At 39.6% G+C, this 12,661-nt stretch overlaps 1 long non-coding RNA gene across 1 annotated transcript; it reads left to right on the forward strand.

The window, feature by feature from the left end:
• The first annotated feature begins 1,955 nt into the window (after positions 1–1,955).
• LOC123381023 lies at positions 1,956–12,218 on the forward strand. The gene is made up of 3 exons (XR_006587527.1): positions 1,956–2,520; positions 3,284–3,446; positions 11,744–12,218. It is a non-coding gene; the product is annotated as an uncharacterized LOC123381023 (long non-coding RNA).
• Positions 12,219–12,661: the final 443 nt, after the last annotated feature.

The following is a 12,661-nucleotide window of genomic DNA, read 5'->3' on the forward strand; positions in this document are numbered from 1 at the left end:
ATAGATGGGTCTTATTTTTTTTTTATCCATTCTGATACCTTGTCTTTTGATTGGAGTGTTTAGTCCATTTACATTCAAAGTAATAATTGATAGGTATGTGTTTATTCCACTTTATTATTTGTTTTGTCATTGTTTCTGGAGATTTTCTTTGATCCTTTCTTGTCTTTGTTACTCTTGGTCTCTCCTTTGCACTCAGAGTTCCCTTTGAATATTTCTTGCAGGGCTGGTTTAGTGGTTATGAACTCCTTTAGTTTTTGTTTGGGAAATTCTTTCTCTCTCCTTCTATTCTGAATGGTAGCCTTGTTGGATAGAGTATTCTTGGGTGCAGATTCTTCCCATTCAGCACTGTGAATATATCATGCCACTCCTTTCTGGCTTGCCACGTTTCTGTTGAGAAATCTCCAGGTAGCCTTATGGGTTTTCCCTTGGAAGTTAAGAACTTCTTTCGTCTTGCTGCTTTTAAGATTTTTTCTTTGTTACTACATTTTGCAACTTTAATTACAATATGTCTTAGTGTTGGTCTGCTTTTGTTGATTTTAATGGGAGTTCTCTGTTGCCTCCAGGATCTGGATGTCTGTTTCCTTACCCAGATTAGGGAAGTTTTCTGCTATTATTTCTTGAAATAAATTTTCTTCCCTCTTTTTTCTCTTTTCTTCTTCTTCAGGAACTCCCATAATACAAATGTTATTATGTTTGATGGAATCACTGAGTTCCCTAAGTCTATTCTTGTGTTGCATATTCTTCTTTCTTACATTCATCTTCATTATTTTCCATTATTTTGTTTTCTCGATCACTAATTCATACTTCCGCTTTTTCCAGCCTGCTGTTCATTGTATCAAGCCTATATCCAGTCTTGTTTATTGCACTCTTCATCTCTGGTTGGTTCTGTTAACTCTTTTATCTCTGTTGTAAGGGTTTCACTGATGTCATCTATTCTTTTCTCAAACCCGGTGAGTATCCTTATGATGTTCCTTTAAATTCTCCATCAGGCATATTACTTATCTCTGCTTCACTTAGATCTCTGGCTGTGGCCTTATCTTGTTCTTTCACTTGGGATAAATTCTTCCATCTTGGCATTTTGCCTAAGTCTCTGCCTTCCTCTCTGTATTAGAAAAGCCAGTTATGTCTTCCACTCCTGAAAGTAATGGCCTTATGGAGAAGAGGTCAGATAGTGCCCAGAGCCTGGTGCTGCAACCACCAACCAGGTGTCCTGCAATATAATTCAGTTATGGCACTAATTCCTTGGAGCCAACGTTAGATAGGGCTTAGTAGTATAAGACTGGTCCCTACTTCACATACAGATTGTGAGTAGTGGGTCTCCAAGTTACCTATACTGTTTTCTGACTTGGCTACAAATTGGGGGTTCCCATGTCTCCCTCATCAGTTTCAATAATCTGCTGCAATGGCTCATAGAACTCAAAGAAATACTTGTGTTTATTAGTTTATTATAAAAGATATTATAAAGAATACTAATGAACAGCCAGATGAAAGGGTTCATAGAATGAGGTTCAGAAGTGTCGTGAGCACTGGGGCTTTTGTCCCTGTGGAGTTGGAATGGACCACCCTCCTGTTATATGGATGTGCTCACCAATCCAGAAGCATTCTGAACCTCATAGTTTAAGGTTTTTGGAATACTTTCATCACATATAAGCATGATTGATTATTAACTCAATCTCCAGCTCCTCTTCTCTCCTTGGAGGCTGGGATAGGGTGGGGCTGACATTTGCAAGCTTCTAATTATGGCTTAGTGTTTCTGGGTACCAGTCCCCATCCTGAAGCTACCCAGAAACCCACCAAGAGTTACCATTAAGACAAAAGATGCTCCTCTCACCCAAGAAATTCAAAGGGATTTAGGAGGTCTGTGTCAGGAACCAGGGGTGGAGACCAATAAATATTTATTATTATGTCACAGAAGCACATTCTCAATTCTTCCTTATTTGGTTTAACGACCTAAGAATGTCTTCACTTCATTTAATCAAAGATAGCTACTTATTCTAACACTGTGGTTTTCAAATTCATTCTTATTTAACTCCCGATGTCCATCCCATCTTCTGTTTTTTAAATGAAGCCCCCTGTATTACAGAGACATATGCTCTGGCTGGAGTGGGGTTGAAGATCCAGATCCGGGAGCCCCCTTATCTAGTATCCTCACCTTTCTGTTCTTGCAGTAGTTCCTGAAGGACTCTATGGAAAACTTAATGTCCAGCAAAACACACTGGTTTTGAAGAAAAGTATCAATGATTCAACTATCTGTTGGTGAGGGGAATCTTACTTTCCTATAGTTTAGATAAACTCTTGTTCTTTTTTACTTATTTATTTATTTGCAACTGGCTAGAGTCTAAAAATAAGTTTGGAACCCCCTGGACAACATGTTCTGCTGATGTTAGAACTTAAGTTGGATCCCAATTTTTATATCTTGCTCTTCAAGGGCTGGTCAAATTCTCCTGAGATGTGTTCACCAGAAAGAGCCAACAGCTGAGTAGCTAAAACCTGACATATTGAAAACCAAAGGAAACTCAGGTAGGAAATGTCAAGGTATTGATTGAGTCTTGAAATACGTGTATGTGTTTTATGTCTAAATTTTGAAAATAAAATGAAGGAAATGAAAACAAAACTCTCCCCTGTATGAAAACTCAAAACTTTCCCCTGTATCATTTAGGGTCATTTTTGTCTAAATGTTAAAGAATTAAAAATGCTAGCAAATTTCTCAACATTCAAGATATGAACTGGGTTCCTGTTTTGTATAATAACCTAACTCCTCCCCTACTTAAAAAATTATTAGTGAAAATTCTTCATTGTATATCATTGTTACAAATCCTATCCCATATTGGGAGGGGGATACTGTATCAAAAGTGTGGAGAAATAATGCAAGACTATAGGTTCTATATGTCTCTTGCTTTTTTTCCCTCTCAAAACATAAGCAGAACTGTTCGGAGCATAATAGCAGGTGAGTAGGCTTTTCTTTTGAGACCTAAGATACCCCTGGTATTTATTACCTTACTGTACTAGAACCTTGACATCCCGGTAACAAAGGTCTTTTGATTTTATAACTTCATTAACTTAATAGCTAATGAAGTGGATTAATGTGTTTGGCAACTGTCGTGTTTTGTTAAGCACTAAACACAGAAGCATCGAAATCTTGTTTAGCTGTATAAGTAATGGTATGGCCATCTTTTTCCCAGGCTGCAAACCTATGATTATCTTCTAAACATTCCATCTCAGAACATATTTTAGTGTGATAACTCTTAATTTTTTTTAAGTTTTCTTTTCTTGTGCAAGACAGATTTTCAGCAGTCTCAGAAGGCTAATCAACTTTCTCTGCATGAATGAACTTAATCTTACATTTGAAGCTTATTCCATTTTGGGAGACACAATGGCTCCTATCTACCTCACATTTGCACCTGTATGATAGATGGAACCTTGTTGCCATGAAGTTTTTTCTCAAGGTGAGTGTATTTGGTGAATTTAGTACATTCATCAGAGGCAATAAGAAGAAATTTGTATTTTGGTTCATTCATGTTTAAAATTTATTCAACAGTATTTATTGAACACCTATTTTGTTTTAGTTCTTCTTTAAAAAAAATTTAAGTAAGCTTTATGACCAACAAGGAGCTTGAACTCGTGACCCTGATATTGAGAGTTGTATGCTCTACTGACTGAGACAACCAGGAACTCCTTCAACACCTATTTATTGAAGGCCTCATCATATGCTAAGCATAATACAGCATTAAAACAAAAGTATTTTATACCAACAGAATTTACCCCAAATTTTCCTTTCCAACTATGCACATTTGTGATGTGATTAGCATAGGAGAGTGTTTAAATGGAAGACTTGACTAAATGGCCCAAGTATTATAATAAATCTCAAGTTATTACAAGACATTGCCTTATTGTTTAGAATGGTTTCCCATTGTTTTCTTTTTTTTTTCAACGTTTATTTATTTTTGGGACAGAGAGAGACAGAGCATGAACGGGGGAGGGGCAGAGAGAGGGGGAGACACAGAATCGGAAACAGGCTCCAGGCTCCCAGCCATCAGCCCAGAGCCCGACGCGGGGCTGGAACTCACGGACCGCGAGATCGTGACCTGTCTGAAGTCGGACGCTTAACCGACTGCGCCACCCAGGCGCCCCATCCCATTGTTTAAGTAACAATCACTTTATGTACCTGCCTCCTAATGGCAAGGGATGAAATAACCTGGATACAGAGCTGATATTTGGCTGGTTTGCACTTGTATAGTTATGTGGATAGTTCACAGTTGTGTCAAATTTGGAGAATTCTCCTGCCATATAGAATGTTGTATATTTTGGATATCATCCCTACTATGTATCATTTTTTTCTTTTATTGGGAGAGGTATAAGAATATTTGAAAGGCTTTGGGGCCACTGTTACTAGAAGGCAGTCCTGTTTTATTTCAGGAAATTTCTTTTAAGGGCAGTTTGAAAAATTTAGGGCAGCCGTAATTTTGAATATCCAGAAGAAATATAAAATATCACCTTGGGAAAAAATAAATTGGAAAACTTCCTCTACTACTATTTCCTTAGTCAGATCAGGTTGTCTTATTTTGCTCTGTCAGTAAAACCTCTCTTTATTCTCTCAGTCTCCCTTCCGCTCCTATTCATCAGTTCTCCACACTCCTTTCTATTGGGAAGGACCCTGAGCTTGAAAACAGGAAAATTTGCTTCTCTGGGCCTTAGTTTCTTCATCCATTAAATGGGTGTGAATGTTACAGATAAGGATTTTATAGACCGCAGTTCAGATTGCATCAAATATAATTTCCTTTTCCTATTAAAAAAAGGTTGCTTTCCACTTCAAGACCTAATACCACGTGGTTGAGAAAATTTAATTCTGCCCTTGGGAGTTCTTCAGTCTTTTTTTTTCTGTCATTTTATGTTTATAAATAATGAATTTGGGGTTTTAGCCCTCTGCCTCCTCTCCTCAGAGTTGGCGGTGGGGCAGGTGTGCTTACGTGCACTCAGGCATTAGGAGGAGTTCAGGGAGAGTGTACCTACCAGCTCTAGGGAGGTGTTTGCTCATCCTGCCTGTCCCTGATCACTGGTGTCCAGACAACTCTTGGTCTGACTTCCATGGCCTTGGCCTGCCTCCTCTCTGACTCCCAGTCTACTCTGGCATCTGTGCCCACTTCCTCCCCATCTTGACCAGGAGCTCTCTTTGGTTCCACTCACTGTCTTGACCCCTTCTGGGGACACAGAAAGGTCTTGTCAAGCTACTGGTCATGGTTAGAATTTAAGCTTTGGCCTTTTTCCTCCAATGTTTCATTGTGTAAAATTTCTAACAAACAAATAAAATTAAAAGGGTTTCACATTGAACACTCATGTACCTACCACTTGGATTCTTTAATTAACATTTCACTATACTTGGTTTGTCAACTGTTTATCCATTTCTCTGTTCCTCTGTGGTTGGCAGAATATTGGTCTGCCTGAAGATGTTCATGTCCTAAACCCTGGGATCTGTGAAGATGTTACTTATTTTTTTTAATAAATCCTAAAGTTAAAAATTTTTAATGTTTATTCACTTAGAGAGAGAGAGAGAGAGAGAGAGAGAGAATCTCAAGTAGGCTGTTTGATGTCAGTAGAGAGCCCAGTGCAGGGCTTGAACCCACAAACTGTGAGATCATGACCTAAGCCAAAATCAAGAATCAGATGCTTAACCAACTGAGCCATCCAGGAGCCCCTAAAGATGTTACTTTATGCTGCAAAAGGCACCTTACAGACGTGATTTTGTTAAGGACCGTGAGATGAGGGTATTATTCTGTATTATCTATTTGGGTTCAGTGGGATCATAAGGATCCTTAAAGAAGTCAGAGAAGGCAATGTGACAGTTGATGCAGGGTCAGATGCTCCTGTGTTGGAGGATGGCAGAAAAACCCATGAGCCAAGGAATGTGGGCAACATGTAGAAGCTGGAAAAGTCAAGGAAATGGATTCTCCTCTAGAGCCTCAGAAGGAGCACAGCCCTGCCCACACCTTGATTTTACCCCAGTGAAACTCATTTCAGACTTCTGATCCCCAGTAAGATAATAAATTCGTATAGTATTAAGTCGCTAAATTTCTTACAGCAGCAATAAGAAACCAATACACCGACCAGCCATCCAGCAATCCACCTTTTAAAATGCTTTAAAGGGGTGCCTGGGTGGCTCAGTCAGTTAACCATCCAACTTCGGCTCAGGTCATGATCTCACGGCTCGTGGGTTCGAGCCCTGTGTCGGGCTCTGTGCTGACAGCTTGGAGTCTGGAGCCTGCTTCAGATTCTGTGTCTCCCTTTCTCTAACCCTCCCCCATTCATGCTCTGTCTTTTTATGTCTCAAAAATAAATAGATATTAAAAATTTTTTTAAAATAAAATAAATAAAATGTTTTATATATTTGGAAGTTAGTTTGAGAAACCATTACCCCCTCTTATTAATATTTTAATGTGCCTCTCATCAATAAGAGTTCAATATCTGTTGCTAGTTCCTCTTTCTATTGAGGTAAAATTAACATACGGTGAAATGAACAAATGTTAAGTGTACTTTATCACCAGTTCCAAGAAATTTTTACACTTGTGCAACAACCCAACCCCCCACATGGAGATAGGGATGTAACCATCATTCCAGGAAGTTCCCTCTGTGTCTCCCCAGTAAACGCTCCCTCTCTACCCCGGATAACCCTTGTTCTTACTTTTTGCTTCTTCTAGAACTTTATACTAATGGAACTATGCAGTATGTATTCCTTTACGTAAGGCTACTTTCTCCCAGAATGTTTTGAGGTTTATTCCTGTTCTTGTATCAGTAGTTTGTTCCTTTTTATTCCTCAGTACTATTTCATTACATGAATATCCACATTCCCCAAAGATGGATGCCTAGGCTGTTTCCAGGTTTTGGTTAATATGAATACAGATGATATGAGCATTGTCGTGTAAGTCTTTTTATGGACATATGTTCTCATTTTCTTTGGTAGATATCTAGGAGGAAAATGCTGGGCAAGTTTAGTTTAGTTTTGTGAGAAACTTCCAAAACTTTTCCCAAGGTGGTTGTACAGTTTTATACTCAATCCCTCTACATCTTCTTCAAGTTGACGTTGGCAGTCTTTTTAATTATAGCTGTTGTGTAGGGTATGTAATAGCATCTCATAGAAATTTTAATTTGCGTTTTTTGGGTGACAAATGATGTATGCCAGGCTTTACCTACTGAAGCTAAAGACTCCAGTTTCTTGTGAACCAAAAACTTCGTTTATTTTGAAACTTAAGTGGCCTTATATACCCTCATATGAGAAAACATTTATCTGGTACTATACGAAGTCATGATAGGGTGAGGTCCTATAAGTCCTAGGTTAATTGTTCAGAGTTCTTTCCCGCAGCAAATATCTGTTCTCCCGAGCTTACAAGCTCATTCTGAGGAGCACATGAGATAATAATGATTGATATATGAGCTCTTGTTATTATTTCAATCTTACTGAAACAAAGACTGAGGTTTCTTTTTTGTTGTTGTTTTTGGAAAATATGTCTTGAATATACGTTATTATTTCTCAATATTGATTTAGGGACTATTTTGGTTGTTCTAAATGGAGAAAGAAAAGAAAATAGTGTAAGACAGCACTAGATAGTTAAAACTGTCAGTAGTTTTTAAGGTGCATTTGGAGCAGTCTGTCAGTGCAGCTTAGCTGAAGGGCAGAATATTTGTGTGTTCTAGAGAATGAATGTATTGTTTGGATATGGGATGCATGTATATTTATCAGAATTCTCTAACAGTTTGGAAGGGATACACTAGTTTTAGATTTCGTTTAACTGAGACCCCCTTCAAATGGGAGAACAATTTTGTTATATCATCTGTGCTGAACACATGGTTTCTTCTTCCTTTTTTATTCTCTTTGTACCTAGATTTGTCATGACCCTTCTGTACTACAGAAACTCCGCTCCAGGCAAAGTTTTACAGCACAAAGTGTTCACAAACCAATTCTATCTCCTGCCAAAGTGAAGAAAAATCTGATTTTTAGAAGAAAAAAAAATCTATATCTATCTCCCTGGAGGGAGAATAATGCATTAGAAAGAATAGAAAGATGTTATTTTCCCTCTCCTTTTCTGAACCCCTCTTGTTTTTTTTTTTTTTTTTTTTTTTTTTTTTTTTTTGTCTCAGCTTCTCTTTGAACTCAACGGGATCTTTTCCTTAAACAACAAATACTCCCTTATCCATACCGTCAACCTCCCGTTTCTCTGTTGAAGGAAATAGATTTCACATGTTGAGGCAATAGGGAAGCCCGTATTATAGTCTCTTCCAAAATGCTTAAAGGAAAATGAACTGTGGATACCAGGAGAATTTCCGCCATTATTTTAAAATCATTAGATCCCGCAGCTTGGCCTTGAGGCCTATGGTGTCACTGCTCGGGTGGCAGTTCAAAACTTTTCGGTTAACTTCAGGGGTGTACGCTGAGAAGTCCTGTAATGTGGGCCCATGCTACAGTTTTGCTTGTGAGAAAATTTCCCATGTTTACAGTCTTCTGTCATATTCTGAAGGTCTCTTCTCAGCTACAAAATTCTGACTTTTGATCAATAGTGTGGCTCTTAACCTTTAAGTCTTGACTCATTCCTGCATTGCACATACTTAATTGGTGTGGGTTTGTGTGTGGGGAGGGTGAAGGCAGGTAGCAACTGAGAAGATATATACTTCTCTCTCTCAATTATTTTCAGGCTAGTCAAGATGACTGGGTGAGCCAGTTAAAAATTTCAAAGAGGGAAGACCTATTAAAAAATAAGTGACTTTATGCTTAAGCCAAATAATTAAAATTTCACAATTAGGCACTGAACATCAATGCTAAATATTCTCCCTGCACTTGGAGAGCCTTCTGCCAGACTACTGCATGGCACAGGAGTCTGGTTTCTCTGGAATGGAATGCTTAATTGAAACCAAATTAGAAATATCTCAATGTAAAGCTTATGGGAATTCAATATTTTGGTTGTTAATTTAGAATCATAAGCAAAAATTGTACAGATGGTCTACAGATACATGTACGTAAACTGATATAGAAAATAACATGAGAAAATTTCTGAACTTAAACGTGTGCATTCAAGTAGTAGTTGTTCTATGTTTTGTGTTTGTATAGAATATGAGTAATAATGTATTATCTTCAAAACACAGACAGCATATCCTGTGTTTTCTGACATTGTTTCAATTTCAATTATTCTGTTTAGTTGTCCCAATAGATAAACTAGTATTTATTGGATTATGACACAGGCAACATATCATGGTCAACTGGAAATTAAGGGGGGAAAAAAAAAGAAAATGGGAAAGAAATTTGCCTTCTGAGCTTTCAACCATAAATGAAAATCTAATAAATCAGAGCAGAGAGATGTGGTCTCCTTATGGAGGTATAGTGGCTTATGGCTGGAGGGACCCTAGATTATTATTTGATAGAGGTTATTAATGTGACATGAGAAACTGTTTGTAAACTCATGTTTGCAACTAATACAAGGCATTGTTTTCCTATAATTCTAATTGACTTCTGATTTGAGCTCCCATTTCTCCCAATTGGTAGAACTTGAATCTCAATCAGTTCAGGTGTCTACCTCTCTTTCTTTCCTAGGGACCCAGGGACAGGCCAGAATCCCCTTGAGGACAGACAGGCATCTGATATCTCCTGGATTTATTCTTTGATTCTTTCCTTGTCCCCAGATTGGGAGACTTATGTAACGTCTGGGACAGGAAGTCTTGCTCTTAGAGCATCATATTCCTCCCAATCTGTTGTCTTGGTGGGATTCTTCCCTCTCTCGAAGGAGCCTAAACCATTGAAACTCAGAAACCAAGAAGATTCCTTTTCTCTGGACTTCTCCTCTGCCATCCCATCCTCAGAGGCAGTGACAACAAAATACCTAAGTTCCTGAATGGAGGAAGGTTTAAGGGATGCCAGAGAATGTTGGGGAAAAATTCCCTTACTAACATTTCAAAATACTATCTTGTCACTGGTGTAAACATGTCACTGGGTTGGTATGGTGTGGAGGTGGTGGGAAAGGCAGGTGTCTGTGGTTGGCTGTGGAAGGACTGCATAGAAGGAAGACAAAGATCTAAAGGACTCACTTCATGAGACCAATCTTCTGGTCCCTGAGCGGTTATATCTTTATTATAGTGACAGGTGCAACATTCTCTCTGAACCTGCTGCTATTAACCATTTAAACTGCAAAGCAATCTCACCCTTTTCTGGTTTTACCATGACAAGTAAACCACAGACAATTTCACTTTCCATATGCCTTGTTTTCAGGGAGATGGTGAGCTAGTCAGAACTTTGTAAGTATATGCCCCACCTGCCGGATACGGTTCTTATTTAAAATGAATATGATGATCGGGGCGCCTGGGTGGCTCAGTCAGTTGTGGGTCCGACTTCGGCTCAGGTCACGATCTCGTGGTGCGTGAGTTCGAGCCCCGCATCTGGCTCTGGGCTGATGGCTCAGAGCCTGGAGCCTGCTTCCAATTCTGTGTCTCCCTCTCTCTCTGCCCCTCCCCCATTCATGCTCTGTCTCTCTCTATCTCAAAAATAAATAAAACGTTAAAAAATTTTTTTAAAATGAATATGATGGCAGGTGCCTGGGTGGCTCAGTTGGTTAAACACCTGACTTTAGTTCAGGCCATTATCTCATGGTTTGTGAGTTTGAATTCCACATTGGGTGAGCTTGAGCCCTGCTTCGAGTAAATACAAGCCCCATTTCTCTCTCTGCCCATCACTCACTGTGGATTGTCTCTCAAAAAAATGAATATGTTGGCTTTCTGCTGTATTTATATTATACATTCCCTCGACACTCACGTATTCACATTCCCGATTTTCTCTGTCAATCCTTGATCTTGCGGGCTAAAATGTAATTCAGGAGAAAGCCAGGAGCCTACACATGGATTTCTATGGAGTACCAGATGGACCAAACTAGAGTGGCTATTGAAGCGATTTCTTATACAAGTAAAGGTCAGATCAGGGATTTTTAAAAAGCCTGTATTTTGTGTGTGTATCACGTGAATCTCCTTATACCAACCTTTGCTGGCTTTTGCTCCCACCTGCTCACTTACGACTTTAGTTTCCCTTCTATCTGTTTCCCAAGGTTTCTGGAAATTTCTAGCTATCTCAAATGATTTTATAAATCATCCAGTCAGTTACAACAGGGCATCTATTAAGCTGCTTCTCTTGCTAGGTACATCACTAAATATATTGTTTGGCTTTTAATTTATACAAAATACTACTTTTATTTTTTTAAAGTTTATTTATTTTGAGAGAGAGAGGGTACACGCAAGCACATGCATAATTGTGGAAGAGGCAGAGAGAGAGAAAGCGAGAGAGAGAGAGAGAGAGAGAGAGAATCCTAAGCAGGCTCTATGCTGTCAGCACAGAGCCCAATGCGGGGCTCAATCTCACAAACCTGTGAGATCATGACCTGAGCCAAGATCAAGAGTCAGTCACTTAACCGACTGAGCCACCCAGGTGCCCCAACACACTATTATTAATGCTAGTTAATGGTTGGGTAGTGATTATTATACGCCAGGCAATGCAGTAAGCACCTACGCACATGAGTTTGTTTACTTCTCTCAAAAACACTAGGTTGAGTTGTGTCCTCCTGAATAAATATGTTGGAGTCCTAGCCCTGGTACCTCCGAATGTGACTTTATTCGGAAATAGTCTCTTTGCCCTATTAAACAAGTTCAAATGTAGTTACTGAAATGGGTGCTAATCCAATATGGCTGGTGTCTTTGTAAATATTGGGAAATTTGGACACAGGGACAGACACACACGGAGGGAAGATGATGTGAAGGCCACGTGAAGACGAAGACAGAGATTGGAGTGATGCATCTGCAAGCCAGAGAGTGCCAGCAGCCACCAGAACCAGGAGACAGGCCTGGAAGGAACCAACGTTGGCAATACCTCAGTTTTGGCACTCTAGCCTCCAGAACTGTGAGGTGATAAATTCCCGGAATTAGGCCATCCAGTTTCTGGTACTTTGTTATGGCAGCCCTAGGAAATGAATACATTCAATGAAGGAGGCACTATTAATTGTTCCCATTTTGCAGATGAGGAAACTGAGGCACAGAGGAATGAAGGGATTTGCACAGCTGGTAAGTGATTTAAACTCACACACTTTGGCTCCAGTATCTGTGTTTTCACCCATTATACTAAAGTGCCTCTTGTCTCTTTTTTAGTTTACGACCTTTCCTTTCTTAGCTCTTTTCAGTCTTCTCACTGCCTTCGCACTGTACACGTCGCTTCCCCCGCAGTCTCCCACCGGGTGCCATGGCCTCCACTTACCCAGAGCTGCACTGTGCTCGTGGCACAGCAGGAAAAAGCCTTCCTCGGTGCTCTACCTCACTCTGTTGGAGGCTTTCTCAAACAGCACTCGTGGCCTGAGCCCCAGGTTTGGCAGAGTTTTTAGGGAAGCCCCTCTTTTGGATTTTCATTCCAGGTCTCGCTCCCAAGAATCTGGACAGAAATCACTGGGTGTTGATATGGGCAAATATGAGTCCTGGCTCACAGTAAACTCCTGATTTCTTTTCACCCTGTTGACTGGACTAGAACTGGGTCATGTGTGTGTATGTTACACATACCCATGTGTGTGTGGAGAAAAATACACAGTAGGTTATTGGATGAGAGATGTGCGAGAGAGACAAAAAGTGCTAGCTACCCAGATAAAGACACTTTGTG

This window comes from Felis catus, chromosome D2 (assembly GCF_018350175.1).
Source record: "Felis catus isolate Fca126 chromosome D2, F.catus_Fca126_mat1.0, whole genome shotgun sequence".
In the NCBI taxonomy this organism is placed as follows: Eukaryota; Metazoa; Chordata; class Mammalia; order Carnivora; family Felidae; genus Felis; species Felis catus.